This window comes from Microcebus murinus, chromosome X, assembly GCF_040939455.1.
Source record: "Microcebus murinus isolate Inina chromosome X, M.murinus_Inina_mat1.0, whole genome shotgun sequence".
NCBI lineage: Eukaryota > Metazoa > Chordata > Mammalia > Primates > Cheirogaleidae > Microcebus > Microcebus murinus.
The window spans coordinates 29,632,235-29,650,010 of NC_134136.1; the positions used below are offsets into that span (position 1 = coordinate 29,632,235).

The window sequence follows — 17,776 nt, forward strand, 5'->3', positions numbered from 1 at the left end:
TCTACCCCTCCCCTGCTACTACACTTTCTCTGCTCTTCAGAGCCAAATTTCTCTAAGGAATTATATATATTCACTGCCTTCACTTTCTCATCTTCCCAGTCATTTCTCAACCCACCATAATTTTAGCTTTTCACCCCACACTCTCCTGAAATTGTTCTCACTAAGGTCACCAAGAATCTCCTAAGTCCAATGGTCTTGGTCTTTATCTTCCTAAACCTCTCTGAATCTTAAGTACCACTAACCACTTTTTCCTGGAGCCATTCCATTTTGAGAAACTTATCCTATCGATATTCTGTAGGATAAATATATATCCTACAAATATATATCATGAAGATGCTCTATATTTGAAATAAAAAAATTAAAGAACATGAACATCCATCAACAGGAACTGAATAGTTACAGTACATACATATTATAGAGTACCGTGTAGCTGTGAAAAAGAAAGCAATATGGCCAGGCGCAGTGGCTCACGTCTGCAAGACCAGCACTTTGGGAGGCTGAGGCAAGACGATCACTTTGGGGCCAGGAATTTGATACCAGCCTGGGTAACAAAGCAAGACCCCCATGTCTACCAAAAAAAAAAAAGAAAGAAAGAAAGAAAGAAACTTAAAAAAACAAAGAAGTATTATAGTTCTATATACACTGACACTGAAAGCTTACCACAACATATTAAGTAAAAAAAAAATACATTGCAAATCATATATTTTGCATTTTTTACATATAAAGGTATACAGATTGGATGGATACAGGGAAATATTTTATATAGGCATGCAAAAATGTCTTGAAAGACATACAAATTTACCACTGTTGTCTCTGGGGAATGGAATAAGCAGGAAAAGAAGACTTATACATTACCTTTTATTGGGTCAAGTAATAAAAATATAGTCAGATCCCTGAGCACACCAACACTTCTAAACTAGGTAAAAAAGAAGTTCAAAGGGGATCAAGAGGGAATGGCCATAGAGACTGGGGGAAGGGGGGGGGGTTAGGGTCTCCAGAGCTAAGAGAGGAGAGAAAGAAGTGTAGCTAATGGTTTCAAATGTGGAAAGAGGAATCTACTAAAAATAAGGAGAGGTATCCAACAGACAACATGAACAGATCATTCTTAAAGAAGGAAAATCAAATGGCCAATAGATGTGAAAAAGAAAAATTTTCACTCTTACTGATAGTAAAGATTTTTTTTATGTTTGCTTATTGATTCAGCAAAATTTTAGAAAGATAATGTTCGGGTTTTTTAAAGGAGGATATAAAAGTTATTCATATTTTATTGGTAAATATAAACTGGTAAAACCTGTTAGAAAGCAATGGGACATTTGAATTCTAAAAAACTGAACTTCACAAAACTTATCACAATTTCAATTAAATAATTACGTGATACACTGTTTAACACACGCTTCCCCTGCTGACATTAACTCCATGACAAAAAGGCCATTGTCTATTTTCTTCTCCACTATATCTCGGGCATCTAACTGGATGGATGGATGGATCCTTTGTAGGATCCTGGCACATTGTAAGTCCTCACCAAATCAAACTATGCATTCTGATAAGTTGCTAGCAATACTGACACTAAATGTATTTTGATGCCTGAATTGATCGAGCTACAAACAAGAAACAGTGTAGATGCCACGGTAATTTTCCATCTCTTAAAAATTACTCAAGTTCAAGGTAGGTTTAGATAGTCACAGATATAAAAGCCACAGTGGTCCATCATTTCAACTATTATTCTGTCAGCACCATCCAATCTCCTGTCCTGTTATATTTCTTAACAGCCACCAGAAAAATCCCCCAAACTAGATTGGCCTCACTCTATTTCTATACCTGTGCTGATGAGTGCTGCTGAAGAGAATGGATACTGGGTTATGTGACCTAAGGCAAAGACAAATTCAAGCTACCCAAGTCTATTTTTGTTGTTCATTTTATTTTACTCCAGTTTTATGAAAGTATAATTGACACAAATTATATATATTTATAGCATACAACATGATGCTTTGATATACATATGCCTGATATGTCCCTAAAGAGCTCTTCTTTTCATCCCTCTCCAATGCTATTCCAACCCTTCACCACTCTTCACTCTCTAGGCAACTTCACTCTTTCATCAGGGAGGATCTTCCTCAAAATCCTGTCCCTCCACAGCTGCACCAATCCTCCTCTCTCAATGGAAGAGCTTTTCTCTTTCTCTAAAGCCAGTCTTTCCCCCCTTAACTCTGGCACTCCAATCCTCCAGCTTTCTCAGGGATCTTACACCATCAAGCTCTGTCATCTACACATAAATGGACTCATCCCTCTTCTATGTTTAAAATAAAACAAAATCACAGCCTTTTCTTGTCCCCTGCACCCTACCGCCTATAAGAAATACTTTCCAAGAAAGGACAGTGAGCTAGCACCATTTATGCTATCCTGGATTAAGCTTAAGCCCGTTATCCAAAGTGAGACAACACAAGATCTGGAAAATGGGCTCCACATCTACTCGCCATCAAATTGGTACTGACTGACTAAAACTATGGTGCTCAAATGGTGGTAGTGTACACCAGGGATTGGGGGGGGCGGGGACCCACATCTTAGGGATGTGGCGAGCATTGTGGAGGGGAAGGGAATACCTCTAACCCTTCTTATGGAGAGGCAAAGATATACAATGTAACCAAAATGTCAAAAAAAACAACTTTTATTGGGAGGTGGGCAGGGAGGGGGGCGGAGGGGAAGGGTATATACTTACATAATGAGTGTGGTGTGCACCACCTGGGGGTTGGACACGCTTGAAGCTCTGGCACGGTGGGAGGGGGGAGGGGTGGCAGGGGAAATATATGTAACCCTAACAATACTTGTAGCCTCATAATATGATGAAATAAAAGGAGGAAAAAAAAATACTTTCCCCTTCCCATCATAGCCAAGCTTCTTCAATGTGTGCACCATATATTTTATCAGTCCTCAGTCGCTAACACTTTACAATCTGCCTTCTCTCCTCCTGCTGCACTGATGTCATCATTGACCTCCTAATTGCCAAATCTAATGAACATGTTTTTTAAATGTTTTATGGTGTGTTTTATCTGATTACAAGAGGGGCACACATTATGAACAAAGTTATGACATATGACAGACCAGAGAGAAAAAAGCTGTGCACTATATAACAGGCAGTGAGTAAATATCCCTAATAAATATAGTGTTCTTATAAACAAATTAAATCTATAACCCAAAGAAAAATTTGCAAAGGATATGAAGGAGCAAGTTTCAGGAGAAATACAAATAACTAACACACATGGAAAGATGCTCAGCCTCACTACTGATCAGAGAAATGCCAAGTTAAATCAGTTACATACTATTTTTTACCTATCAGATTGGCAAAAATTAAAAAGACTGTCAAATACAAATAGCTAACACACATGAAAAGATGCTCAGCCTCACTAGTGATCAGAGAAATGCCAAGTTAAATCAGTTAGATACTTTTTTTCACCTATCAGATTTGCAAAAATTAAAGATTGTTCATCCTCAGCAAGGGCATGAGGAAAAGCACTCTCAATGGTGAAATTGTAAACCTTCTTGAATGTCACTTTGTGATGTCCATTTAAATTTTTAAATGTACATATCCTTTAACCCAGAAAATCTCCTACTAGAAAGCTATTCCACAGAATTATTTGTGTATATATATCCTTGAGCATTGTACAAGGACGTTCGCTGCAGCCTTGTGGTGGCTTGGGCTAGGGTGATAGGCAGAGGAGATGGAAACATGTGGCAAAATACATGATACAGTTTGAAGATCAGGTCAGCCTGACTTCCTGATGAATTACATGTGGGCGGGGGAGGGGAGATGAGAGAAAGAAGAATCAAGGGTGATCTTGGGTTCTTGGCTTGAGCAACTGAATGGATGGTGTCAGTTTACTGAGACAGGGGAGGCTAAGGGAAGAGGGTAGGGATGTGAGGGCAATCAGGAGTGCTGTTTTAGCCATGTTATGTTTGAGATGCCTATCTGATAGACAAGTAGAAATTTCATATAGGTCACTGAATATATGAGGCTGCAGCTTGGAAGAAAGGCCTGGGTCAGAGACATAAATTTGGGAGTGATGAGTATCTAGAAAGATGTTATTTAAAGCCATGGGGCTGGAGGAAAACCCCTGGGAAGATTTTGAATGGATAAAAGTCCAGACTGAGCCCTGGTTCACTCCAATGTTCAAATTCTGTAGAAAAAGAGGCTGGGCAGTTTTTGTACAAACTTGAATTCCAAAGAAGTTAACATATATTAAATGGTGAGAATCACATATTTACCCCCTTATCAAGGGCCCAACTGCTTCTAAGTCTGTCTTTAAAGAGATTCTGGCCTTTTTACCTTCCCAAACATTTCAAAACACATTTAAACAGAATAGCACTGTTTTTTCTTTTATGTTGAATAGTGGTTTTTTCACACTGCATAATCCTCTTAGTATAAAACTAGTCAAATACTACACAAGTAGCTCTCAGCTTTTTTTCCATAAAGTTCATAATCCAATAACCACCTCACCCCTAAAAGGCTAAGGGTGACTTGAGGCCAGACACCTAATTTGTACCATCCTTTATTCTTCTGAACTGTTCATCTCCCCATTGCACAGTAACTTTCTCCAGCCTCTGAAACTGCCAAATTCCCGAAAGGCCTCAAGACATCTGATGCTCCGCACCCCCTCATTCTAGTGCAGCCCCCCTGCCTACCAACAAGAAGCACAGCATCTTTGCATTCTTACTTTTAAACTTTAGAATTTTCCATCCAGAGGTCCATACTTTAAAAAAACAGAGAGGAAGCACTTCCAACTAGGTGAAAGTTGTCATCAGGAACACAATTTCCAAGCAAAACTCAGCAGAAGGAAAGCTGTCGGAGAACTGGGCCTGGGGCAACCTTACACCTGTAGGGCAACAAACTGGGTAGGCTTTTTGGGTCCAGGAGAGCATAAAAGAGTGCCAAATTCCTAGAATGGTAATGTTATTCATTAATACATTTAACAAATATTAGTATGTACCTACGATGTATCAGGGTCTGTTCTGGGTCTTGGGGTCAATTGGCAAATACAACAGACAGCAATCCCTGCCCACATGACGTTTACGTTACTGGGGAGGGGGAGGCAAACCATAAGCAAAAAAATGTAATAAGATAGGAAAGGGGCATATCGAATATTCACAGAAGGGGTTACAAATTTAAATATGGTTGTCAGGAAATGCCTCACTAAGAAGGCGACATTCAAGCACAAACTCCTAGCTGTGGGATTTCAAGTGCATCAGGAAAATGCCTTGTGTACTTCAACTCCACCATCACTCCACCTCAGCTCCTTGAAGGCATGGTATCCCCAGTTTCTAGCACAAATATGTGTTAATCTCTTGTGTTTAAGACAAAGGGAGCTTCAAAATCCAGACCTTGCCCTTAGAGAAGTTACAAACTTTCAGGTGGAAAAACGACTAAGCAGTATTAAGGGCATTACTGGGGTGTAAACAAAGTGCTTTAGGATACAGGATAACTAGTAATTCTTCTTAGGGGAAGGAAATGTATGTACAGTAAGGCTGTTCCAAAAGAGGTGCTTTTAGAGCTAATTCTTGAGATATGAACAGGAATTAACGGGAGGAGAGGGAGTATGGTGACAAGTTAGCTTTTCAGGAAAAAAAAAAAAAGGAATAGTTTGAACAAAGTCCCAGAGATCGGATCAGGAAGGACATTTTCTCCCTGACTATGCCTGCCTAAGGTACTCCATCTATCCCATGACAAAACAAGCACACAATCACCCTCAGGCTCCCTGGCCTGGCCATTAGGAAATCCTTATCACTTACCACCCTCTCTCCTTTCTCCCATAGCCAGCAGGAGAGGAAGAAGTTGAGTCAGGTGCACATCCCTAGAATCCTCTCCTAACTTCAGGACAATTGCCACTGAGCTGACAGCCCAGGAGGTTTCATTCATCCAGGTATACTCGGGGGTGTGTGTTTACAGTTGCAACTGGGGCCATGTTGGAAATGAAGTGGGTAACACACCAGTGAGGTAAGTGGTCCAAAGTCTCCGCAGTGCATCTAAGGTGGAGTCAAGGACCAAAACTTATATTTCAGCTTGGAAGCGAAATTTTTAATTACTTAGTCCCTCACCCATGAGCTATTCAGTGGTCCTCACATCCAAGACAGTAGAGGTGGTGTGTCAGGATAGGAACACAAGCTCTGCCTCCATTGATGAGGTGTGGCAAAGCACTTAACCTCTCAGGAGTCTTTTTTTTCATCAGAACATGGTTAGAATTATAGTGCCTACTGCATACAGTTACTCTGAGGATTGTATAATTATGTAAAAAACTTATCACAGTGTCTGGCTCAATAGATTCTAACAAACATTATTAGTAGCAGGCTTCAAGGAGAAAAGCTCAGACAGCATCAACCAGAATGCCACATAAATTCACAGACCAATTACCCCAGAACAGGCCTCCAAGCTCCATTTCACTGCTCTGACTTAGAGTGAGACACCTGAAATTGTGTTACCAGCAATGTTCATCGTTTGCTGTAAAAGTGCACCACAAACCAAGTTGGTGGTACTTTTCTACTAGGATTTTCAGTACGTGCTATTAGGTATTAAGTATGAAATGTCCAATTTCCTTAAGTACTAAGTTTGACAGCTGGTATCTCTGACATTTCACTTTGACACTTCTTGTTTTATTTTTATTGTGAAGGTACATCCTCAGTCTTGCAAACACACATTTTGGCTTGTGATTATCTTTCAATTTTTTAAGAGCAATTTTTGTGAAACCATGAACAAGTCAAAAATTCATGTTATTTTCAAATATGAGTTCTGTTGTGGAACCAATGCAGCTCAGACAGCTTGAAATATCAACAAAGTGTTTGGGAAGGATGTGGCTAATGAACACACAGCACGTCAATAATTAGAGAAGTTCCACTGTGGTGATTTTAATCTTGAAAATGAGCTACATGTGCAACCTGAGACCAAGGTGGATGATGAACTGAAATCCGTAGCAGAAGTGAATCCATCTCAACCTACGCATGCATTAGCAGCAAGGTCTGACATTACTATTCCAACAATGTGGGACTATTCGAAACAAATTGGCAAGGTAAAGAAGCTGGATAGATGGATTCTGCACGAATTAAACAAGCCTCAGAAATCGTCTCGAAGATTGCCTTTCTTTGCTGTCACGATGTAAAGCTGAACCATTTCTACACCATATTGTTACACATGATGAAAAACAGATTCTTTCTGACAAACACAGGCATTTGGCGCAATAGTTGAATAAAGATGAAGTACGGAAACAGAGTCCAAAACCAAATATTTGTCAAAAAAAAAAGCTAATGGTGTCTGTGTGGTGGTCCAGCACTAGTATTATCCACTACAGTTTCATGAAACCTGGTCAATCGATTACAGCGGATGTCTATGGCAACCAATTGGACAAAATGACGAGGATGCTTCCAATTAAGCAGCCAAGATTGGTCAATAGAGACAGGCCAATCCTATTGCAATAAAACATGTTGCAAAAAACAAGGCTGCTCAAACTATAGAAGCTGGACTTGGAAACTGTCATCCACTGTATTCACCAGACCTTACACCAACTAACACTTTTTCCAGGCTTTGGACCACTTCTTGCAAGGAAAAATATTCAATTCACAACAAGCTGTGGAAAGGCCTTTGACAATTTCATTGCCACTCACCCTCCAAGCTTCTTCGCTCCTGGCATAAAAACAAACTACCGTTAAGATGGCAAAACTGTGTGCATAGTTTAGGCACATACTTTGATTAATTGTACTGCTTCTTGTTTGAGATATAAGAAACTACACTTTGATTCAAAATCGGACATTTCGTATTTAATTAAAAAACCAGAAAACTTTATCAGTGCGGCAACTCTGCATTAAACATTGTTCTCGCTATAGCAGGAGTGAACACTTTTAGGTCATTAATTCCTCAATATTAGTGGATTTATGGGGGAGGAGCTGAAAGAGCAGAAAAGAAGCCAGTTAAAAATAGGTCCAAGATGTACTGAAAACTAATTTCCGTCACAAATGTACGAAGTCTAGGGTCAACCCTACCAAGAGCAGTATTCTGGAATCGTAGATCCTCTGATCCTGAAGAAGCAGTGTACTAGAGGAAGAAAACATTGGTTTATGAGAAACCCATCGCTTTTTCAAGACACCAGAATTCTAACCAAATGATTTCACCACCAGAAAACCCATCTCATTCAATGTTAAGGGCCGGAGAAACACTTTTTCTGCCCTGATACAAACCACAGGAGCTAGAAGCATTCTGTGCCCCTTCTGAGGGTTTCTGGGGACCCTCCTCCAGGCGCAAATCCCCCCAGCCTGCTTACAAGGTAGCAAGATAAGCAGTTCAGCTCCAGAGCACACAGCCTGGTCCCCAGTCCCAAGCAGAGAGGGAGCCCATTGAGGCAGGACTCAGGCCAACCGGCCTCCAGCCTTTACCTGTGGGAGACTGGCCAAGGCCAGGGAAGCCAACGCACCACGGTCCGAGGTCCGGAGACAGTGCAGGTTAGAGACCCCGCGCGACGGCCCAGAGCTATGAGAGGAACCCACTAAAAAGTGACTGGACGCCTCTGAGGGCGCAGTTCCAGCTAAGAGCTCGGATCCACCCCCGCCCCCAGGGCCAGCTCTCCGGAGGGGCCCGGCTCCGGCTGGCGGGAAAAGCCGCGGCACTCCGCGCTGTGAGCTGGGACACAGAGAACGCAGCGCCCAGAGGGACGCAGCCCGCGTTAACGACGGGTGGGCCAGGGAAGGAGCCAGAAGAGGCCTCTGAGAAAGAAAAGTGTAGGGGAGGGACCGCCCCAAGCTGACGGGAGTCAAAGCCTGGGGGGTGCGGTCCCGGAGAGGGGACCAGGGACAGGGGCCAAGCGGTCAGCTAGGGAGAAGGAAAGACAGGGAGAGCAGAAAGGGGTAGGGAAGGGAGCGGGACCCTGAAATGGGGGTGGGGGCTGCTTCAGCGGCAAAATGGGGCTGGGGGCCCAGAAGGAGCCCCTGACCGAGGGTGAGGGGGCAGCCGCTGGCTGCAGACCTACCTGTCACCTGCAACAGGTGCCGCGAGAGGGTGAGACGTCCCAGTGCCAGGTTCAGGGGAGGGTCTGCAGCTCTGGGAAGACCACAGCCCTGTCCGGCGGCCGGCCCTTCTCACCCTCCCAGGAGGCGGAAAAAGCTGCAACTTTCCCTGGAGCGGGGAGGAGCTGGACTCTTAAAGGGGCCGCACAGAGCTCCCGGCTCCTTAGTAGGGGGCCGCTCAGCCTGAAAGGAGCCCTTGGAGCCAAAGGCCTAAGGCACTGGAGGAATGTCCTCCCCGGTTAGGGAAGGGAGCTTGGGGACTGAGCTTAGAGGTCTAAGACTAGATGAACCGCCCTCCTTTACTTCCATCTGGTTCACTCTTTTTGATGGTAAAATCACACTTCTTCCGTTCAGCTGGGCCAAAAGTTGTCCAATTGTTCTTTTAAGAAGATAAAGAGTCTGAGCTATAAATTTGGGAAAATGTGATATCATTCTGATCCTTTGACTTGCGGCCTTTTGTGGCAAATAAAAGCGTCTATCTAAACTAGAAAGGTTTTGGGCAAAGGACACAGACTAAATTTACACATACACACTCTGGTTAAAATACACACAACTGGTTAAAATATTAATCTCACTAGTAATCAAAGAAGAGCAAATTAGACCAATAATGAGATTCTTTGGCAAAGAGTTGTTTGTTTTTTTTTAAATAACACTTAATGATGACAAAGTGGCCACCAATACAAGCTCTCTCATAATTGCTGGTAGGAGTGTATATTGGTTAAAATCCCTTTTAGAAAACATGAGCAATATATATAGATAGACTTGAAAATGTTTATATCTACACAGTAATTGCAAATTTCTCTCTTTTTCTCTCCCACCCCCTATCTTCCTTTTTTATAGGGGGGGGGGGAGAATGTTTTTTATTTATTTTTTATTTTTTTTATGTCAGAGTATTACAGAGGTACAAACATTTTGGTTACATAAATTGCTTTTGTACAGTTTGAGTCAAAGTTATAAGTGTGCCCATGACCACATGTACTCTTCCATCTTCTTTACATTAGCCATTGAACATGCTCAAGTTTCTCCCAGCTTAAAAAAATATATTCTGCCTACACACAAAGTCCCTCTCCAGCTCCTCTTTATAGGCAAATGTATTGAAAATGTACTTTACAGGTGCATTTGTAATTTTCATTCCCTTACTTCTCATTCATTTCTCAGCCCTCAGCAATCCAGCTGCCTTCCCCACTGAAACTGTGCTCAATAAAATACCCACCCAATGACCTCTGTGTCAATAAATCCATTAATAAATAAAGTAGGGCATTTCTCCTCCTTATCTTGTTTGACCTCTTCCCCACATTTCACACTGTTAACTATTTCCTCCTTGAAATTTTCTGTGGCATCTATGACATCATACTCTCTTGCTTTTCCTCCTACTCTTTTGCCCTGTCCTCAGTCACCTTTGTAGGTTCCTCTTCTGTTATCTAATCTCTGAAAGTTGGACATTCTTAGGGCTAGGATACATATACTCCCTCCCTGAATCATCTCTTTCACTCACTTGGCTTTAATTACCATCTATGTGGCCACATCTGTAATTCTGTAACTCCACCCAGACTGCTTCATTGAGCTCTGCTTTCTTTTCTTGTTTTTTTTAATTCAGGATATTATGGAAGTACAAACATTTTGATTACATGAAATGTATTTGCCTCACCCAAGCCAGGATTACAATCATGACCTTCCCCCATACAGTGTGCCCAGTTTCCATTAACTGTGGGTTTACCTCCCCATCCTGTCCACCCTCCACCCCTGCTACCTGACAGGCACCCAGTGAGTATTACTACCACGTGAGCACCTTAGTGTTGATCAATTAGTACCAGTTTGATGGCGAGTACATGTGGTGCATGTTTTTTCCATCCTTGTGATACCTGACTTCGAAGGATGGGCTCAATCTCTATCCAGGATAATACAAGAGGTGCTAGTTTACCATTGTTCTTTGTAGTTGAGTAGTATTCCATGGTATACATATACCACATTTTATTAATCCACTCATGTATCGATGGACATTTGGGTTGTTTCTATATCTTTGCAATTTTAAATTGTGCTGCTATAAACATTCAAGTGCAAATGTCTTTATTATAGAATGTCTTTTTTTTTTCCTTTGGATAGATGCCTAGCAGTGGAATTGCTGGATCAAATGGTATTTCTTTTTAGCTCTTTGAGGTATCTCTAAATTACTTTCCACAAGGGTTGTACTAATTTGCAGTCCCACCAGCAGTGTAAGAGTGTTCCAATCTCTCCCCATCCGTGCCAGCGTTTGTTATTTTGGGATTTCTTGATAGAGGCCATTCTCACTGGAGTTAGGTGATATCTCATTATAGTTTTGATTTGCTCAACATCTCTAATCATTATGGAGCTCTGTTTTCTTGACATCTCCACTTAGATGTCCTGCAGGCACCTCAAACTCAACACATCAAAAGCTAAACCTACCATCCTTTCTCTTAAATTTGCTTCTCCCCCAGTGTTTCCTATCTCAGTAAATGACAATATGCCACTCAAGGTAGAAACCTGGCACCTAGCCCTGGCACATAGTAGGACCTCGGTAACATTTGTATAATAAATGAATGAATGTATCCTAAGGAAAGGGATATGTTCACAATGCTTTTGTTCAACTATGTTAATCCCAGTATTACTTAGAATAATAAAATACTAGAAAAAATTAATGGTTCAATGGTTACGTAAATTATAGTATAGTCAAACAATGGAATATTATATAGCAAATTAAACTGATATTTACACATGGTTTGTAATGACAAAGAAGTGTTTGTGCTATAATATCAATTGAAAGTAAGATACGACATTTAATATAAAATATGACCAAAGCAATTCATGGAAACAAGCACCACATGTACTCACCATCAAATTGGTATTAACTGATCAACACTTAAGTCCACATATAGTAATAACATTCATCGGTGTCAGGCAGATGGGAGGGAAGAGGAGGGGACAGGTATATTCACACCTAATGGGTGTGGTGTGTACCGTCTGGGGGATAGACACGCTTGAAGCTCTGACTCGGGTGGGGCAAGGGCAATATATGTAACCTAAATATTTGTACCCACATAATATGCTGAAATAAAAAACATTTAAAAAACATTTCATGGAAACAGGATATGCATGGACAAAAATTAAAAGGAAAAACATGCATAGCTCATTTTATTGCACTTCATTTTATGCACTTCACAGACATTGTTTTTTACAAATTGATGGTTTGTGGCAACCCTTCGTCAAGAAAGTTTATCGGAGCCAGTTTTCCAACAGATTGTACTCACTGTGTGGTTTCTGCGTCACATTTTGGTAATTCTCACAATATTCCAAACGGTTTCATTATTAAATCTGTTATAGTAACTTGGGACCAGTGAGTGATCTTTGATGTTTCTATTGTATTTTTTTAGGGGGCGCCACAAACCATATCCATATAAGACAGCAAACTTAACTGATAAACAGGTGTGTTCTGACTGCTCCACCAACTAGACATTCCCTCATCCCGATCCTCAGACCTCACTACTCCCTGAGACAAAATAAGATTGAAATTAGACCAATTAATAATTCTACAATGGCCTCTAAAGTGTTCAAGTGAAAGGAAGAGTGCCATATCTATCACTTTAAATCAAAAGGCAAAAAATGATTAAGCTTAGTGAGGAAGGCATGTCAAAAGCCAAGATAGGCCAAAAGCTAGGCCTCTTGTGCCAAACAGTTAGCCAAGTTGTGAATGCAAAAGAAAAGTTCTCCAAGGAAATTAAAAGTGCTACCCCAGAGAACATATGAATGATAAGAAAGTGAAACAGCTTTCTTGCTTATACGGAGAAAGTTTTAGTGGTCTGAATAGAAGACCACTAAAACTTATATTTTGATCAAACCAGCCACAACATTCCTTAAGTCAAAGCCAAATCCAGAGCAAGGCCCTAACTATCTTCAATTCTATAAAGGCTGAGGAAGCTGCAGAGGAAAAGTTTGAAAAGAACAGAGATAGGTTCATAAGGCTTAAGGAAAAATGCCATCTCCATAACACAAAAGTGCAAGTGAAGCAGCAGTTGCTGATGTAGAAGCTGCAGCAAGTTATCCAGAAGATCTAGCTAAGATAAATGACGAAGGTGGCTACACTAGATAGCAGATGTTCAATATAGATAAAACAGCCTTCTATCAGAAGAAGATGCCATCTAGGACTTTCATAGCTAAAGAGAAGTCAATGCCTGGCTTCAAAGCTTCAAAGGACAGGCTGACTCTCTTGTTAGGGGATAATGCAGCTGGTAACTTTCAGTTGAATCCAATGCTCATTTACTATTCTGAAAATTCTAAGGCCCTTAAGAATTATGTTAGATCTACTCTGCCTGTGCTCTATAAATGGAACAATAGAACAACAAAGCCTGGATGACACCACATCTCTTTACGGCATGGTTTGCTGAATATTTTAAGCCCACTGTTGAGACCTACTGCCCAGAAAGAAAGATTCTTTTCAAAATATTACTGCTCATTGGCAATGTACCTAGTCACCCAAGAGCTGTACAAAGAGATTAATGTTGTTTTCATGCCTGCTAACACAACATCCATTCTGAAGCCCATGGATCAAGGAGTAATTTTGACTTTAAAGTCTTATCAGTTAAGAAATACATTTCATAAAACTATAGATGCCATTCTCCTGATGGATCTGGGCAAAGTAAATTGATAATCTTCTGGAAGGGACTCACTATTCTAGATGCCATTAAGAGCATTTATGATTCATAGGAGGTCAAAATGTCAACATTAACATCAGTTCAGAAGAAGTTGATTCCAATCCGCATGGATGACTTCGAGGAGTTCAAGACTTCAGTGGGGGAAGTCACTGCAGATGTGGTGAAAATGGCAAGAGAACTAGAATTTGAAGTGGAGCCTGCCTGGTGTTGTGACTGAATTGCTGCGATCTCATCATAAAACTTGAACAGATGAGAAGTTGCTTTTTATGGATGAACAAAGAAACTGGTTTCTTGAGATGGAATCCACTCTTGGTGAAGACGCTATGAATGTTGTTGATATGATAACAAAAGACTCATAATATAACATAAACTTAATAAAGCAGCAGCAGGGTTTGAGAGGATTGATTCCAATTTTGAAAGTTCTACTTTGGGCAAAATGCTATAAAACAGCATCAAATGCAACAGAGAAATCTTTTGTGAAAGGAGGAGTCAACTGATAGTACAATCTTATTTTAAGAAACTCCACAACCACCCCAATCTTCAGCAACCATCGCCTGATCAGTCAGGAGCCATCAACCTTGAGGCAAGACCCTCCACCAGCAAAAAGATTATGACTTGATGAAGACTCAGATGATCGTTAGCATTTTTCAGCAATAAAGTATTTTTAATTAAGATATATACATTGTTTTTTTAATATAATGCCTTTTCACACTTAATAGACTACAGTATAGTGTAAACATAACTTGTATATGCACTGGAAAACCAAAAAATTCCTGTAGCTCACTTTACTGTTGTGGTCTGGAACCAAACCTGCAATATCTCCAAGGTGTGCCTGGATGCAAAATATTAATGGTGGATGTTTCTCTAAGTGGTTGAACTAAATGAATTTTTAGTTTTACTCCTTCTGTATTTTCAATGTTTTTTAATGAGCATGTATAGCTATGATAATATAAAAAAATCTTTTTGAAAAATCTTTAAAAGGGAAAAAAACATTTTAATTCTAGCAGACAAAACAGTAAAAATCCAACTCCCAGTCTCTAAATAGAGGCTTTTCTTTTTTCTTAATTTTTTAAAAAATTTCAGCATATTACAGGGGTACAAATGTTTAGGTTACATATATTGCCTTTGCCCCACCTAAGTCAGAGCTTCAAGCATGTTTATCCCCCAGACAGTGCTCACTGCACCCACTAGGTGTGTATATCTACCCCTACTCCCCCCTCCCATCTTCCCGACACCCAATAAATGTTACTACTATATGTGCATTTAAGTGTTGATCAGTTAATACCAATTTGCTGGTGAGTACATGTGGTGCTTGTTTGTCCATTCTTGGGATACTTCACTTAATCCGAATGGGTTCCAGCTCTATCCAGGATAATACAAGAGGTGCTAGATCATCATTGTTTTTTGTGGCTGAGTAGAACTCCATGGTATACATATACCACATTTTTATTGATCCACTCATGTATTGATGGGCACTTGGGTTGTTTCCACATCTTTGCAATTGTGAATTGTGCTGTTAAAAACATTCAAGCGCAGATGTCTTTTTTATAGAATGTCTACCCATGGCTACCCAGAGATTTTTTTTCCCCATATTTTAGCCTTCCAATATCCCACCCCCACCCTGAAATGTGGAAAAGCCACTTCACCTAAGTAGATATATATGAATAACATTTATCGGGCAGGTGGGAGGGGGGAGGAGGGAATGAGTATATGCATACGTAATGAGTGCGATGTGCACCATCTGGGGGATGGACACGCTTGAAGCTCTGACCCCGGCCGTGAGAGAAGGGGGAGAAGGCAACACATGTAACCTAAACATTTGTACCCCCCTAATATGCTGAAATTTTTAAAAAAGGAAATTCTTTTGTTCTGTCTAGTTTTGCCTACTCATACCTTCCTCTGGGTCCCTCTGCTCAGCCGTGGGCTTTGAATTGTGTTCCAACCCCCCAAACTTGGTCTATGGGAACTCAGACTAAGCACTTCCTCTGCTCCTTATTCGCAGGTGGTGCTTCACAGGAGCTGAAAACACCTTCAGCCAGAGTAACTTCAGAAAACATCTGCTCAAACTCCCTTACTCCTCAGCAAAAGTTTGAGCTTTTACTTCTTTCTGTGTACACTTTCTCACCTCAAAGGTCTTCTTCACTAAAGGTGTGAGAATCTGACCCCTCTTTTCTAAGACGCTTTCACTGATCCAGGAGCAAATATACACAGAGAGACAAACATAAACAAGGAACCAAAACAAAGTTAGTCAATGGCCCGTTTACATATATTTTGTGCTTTGCAAACTGCTGTTTATTTCTATTTGATCTTCCTTGTCTGCCACAAGGGTTCTGTGTTCAAATTCTTATACTACGCTGGGCATGGTGGCTCACACCTGTAACCCTAGCACTCTGGGAGGACAAGGTGGGAGGGTTGCTTGAGCTCAGGAGTTCAAAATGAGTCTGAGCAAGAGCGAGACCCCATCTCTACTAAAAGCAAAGAAATTAGCCGGGTGTTGTGGTCTACGCCTATAGTCCCAGCTACTAGGGAAGCTGAGGCAAGAGGAACACTTGAGCTCAGGAGTTTGAAGTTGCAGTGAGCTACAATGATGCCACTGCACTCTACCCAGGGCAACAGAGAGAGACCTTGTCTCCAAAAAAAAAAATCCTTATACCAAATATTATACCAAATATTATGAGAGTTTCAATGTAGGCAAACCCAGGCACTATCCTGTGCAAATATGTAAACAGGAACTATGGATATCGTCTTATGTATAGTATGTAATCTCCTCTCTCATAGTGAATGATTAGATTCAATGAGTTGTTTGATTTTGCCACATTGAGAGAGTTCTGGCTAGTCAAACTTTAAAAGATGGAGATTTTCCTCAGCCCCAGATGATAGGATAGATACCTCAGTATTGAGCATTCACTCTTTTTAAAAAGTATTAAATATTTCAAAAATACATAAACATACAGAGTAATATAACAACAAGCATATACCCACTACCCAGCTTAAGAAATAAGGCATTACCACTGCAATTGAAGCCATCTTTATACTCCTCAATCCCAAGGCTTTCACAGTCTCAGATTTGGTCTTGATCGTTTCCATGTATGTCTATGTGCATTTACTATGTATGTGTCTATTTCTAAACAACACGTAGTACTTTACATAAATAGTATCATTTTTGTATGTAACTTCCGAAATTTGCTTTCCTCACTCAACATTATGCTTATGAGATTTATCCCTGTTGATAGATGTAGCTCCAATTCATTTATTTTCACTGCTCTAGAGCATTCCAGGGTATAAGGATATTACAATTTATATCTCTGTTGTCATATTGTTAAGGTACTTTTTAATTGCTAAATTTTCAATTCTGGTTACCAGGACATACCCTCTCTTCATCTCATGTTGAGTAATAGCTTTGTTTTATAAAAACAAAACAAAACATGGCCGGGCGCTGTGGCTCACGCCTGTAATCCTAGCTCTTGGGAGGCCGAGGCGGGCGGATTGCTCAAGGTCAGGAGTTCAAAACCAGCCTGAGCAAGAGCGAGACCCCGTCTCTACTATAAACAGATACTATAAACAGAAAGAAATTAATTGGCCAACTGATATATATATAAAAAATTAGCCGGGCATAGTGGCACATGCCTGTAGTCCCAGCTACTCGGGAGGCTGAGGCAGAAGGATCACTCGAGCCCAGGAGTTTGAGGTTGCTGTGAGCTAGGCTGACGCCACGGCACTCACTCTAGCCTGGACAACAAAGTGAGACTCTGTCTCAAAAAAAACAAAACAAAACAAAACAAAACAAAACAAAACAAAGCAGGCTTCCTGACAAAGCAAAGTTGGTGTACTAGTGGTCTACCGTGAGTGTACTGTATAAAAAGTAGATTCAGTCTCTCATTAAGTCAAGATCAAGCTTTCTCATTCTCTGCACTGTTGATATTTTGGACTGGATACTTCCTTACTGGGGGAGGAGGGAGCTGTCCTGTGCACTAAGGGATGTTTAGCAGCATCTCTGGCCTCTATCCACCAGATGCCAGAAGCACTTCCCCAGTTGTGACAATCAAAAATGTCTCCAGGCCGGGCGCGGTGGC

At 40.8% G+C, this 17,776-nt stretch overlaps 1 protein-coding gene across 2 annotated transcripts in view; it reads right to left on the reverse strand.

Annotated features, from left to right (window-relative positions):
• The window catches only part of SYTL4 (synaptotagmin like 4), a 65,360-nt gene extending 56,251 nt beyond the window's left edge, over window positions 1-9,109 (reverse strand). Inside the window, exons 1-2 of one of the 2 annotated variants that reach the window (XM_075999659.1) lie at window positions 9,000-9,109; window positions 8,020-8,071 (exon numbers count right to left, since the gene is read on the reverse strand). The gene's annotated coding sequence lies outside the window, so the exon portion shown is untranslated. The remainder of the gene's footprint in view (window positions 1-8,019; window positions 8,072-8,999) is intronic. The other variant, XM_075999660.1, reaches the window with a different exon arrangement.
• Window positions 9,110-17,776: the final 8,667 nt, after the last annotated feature.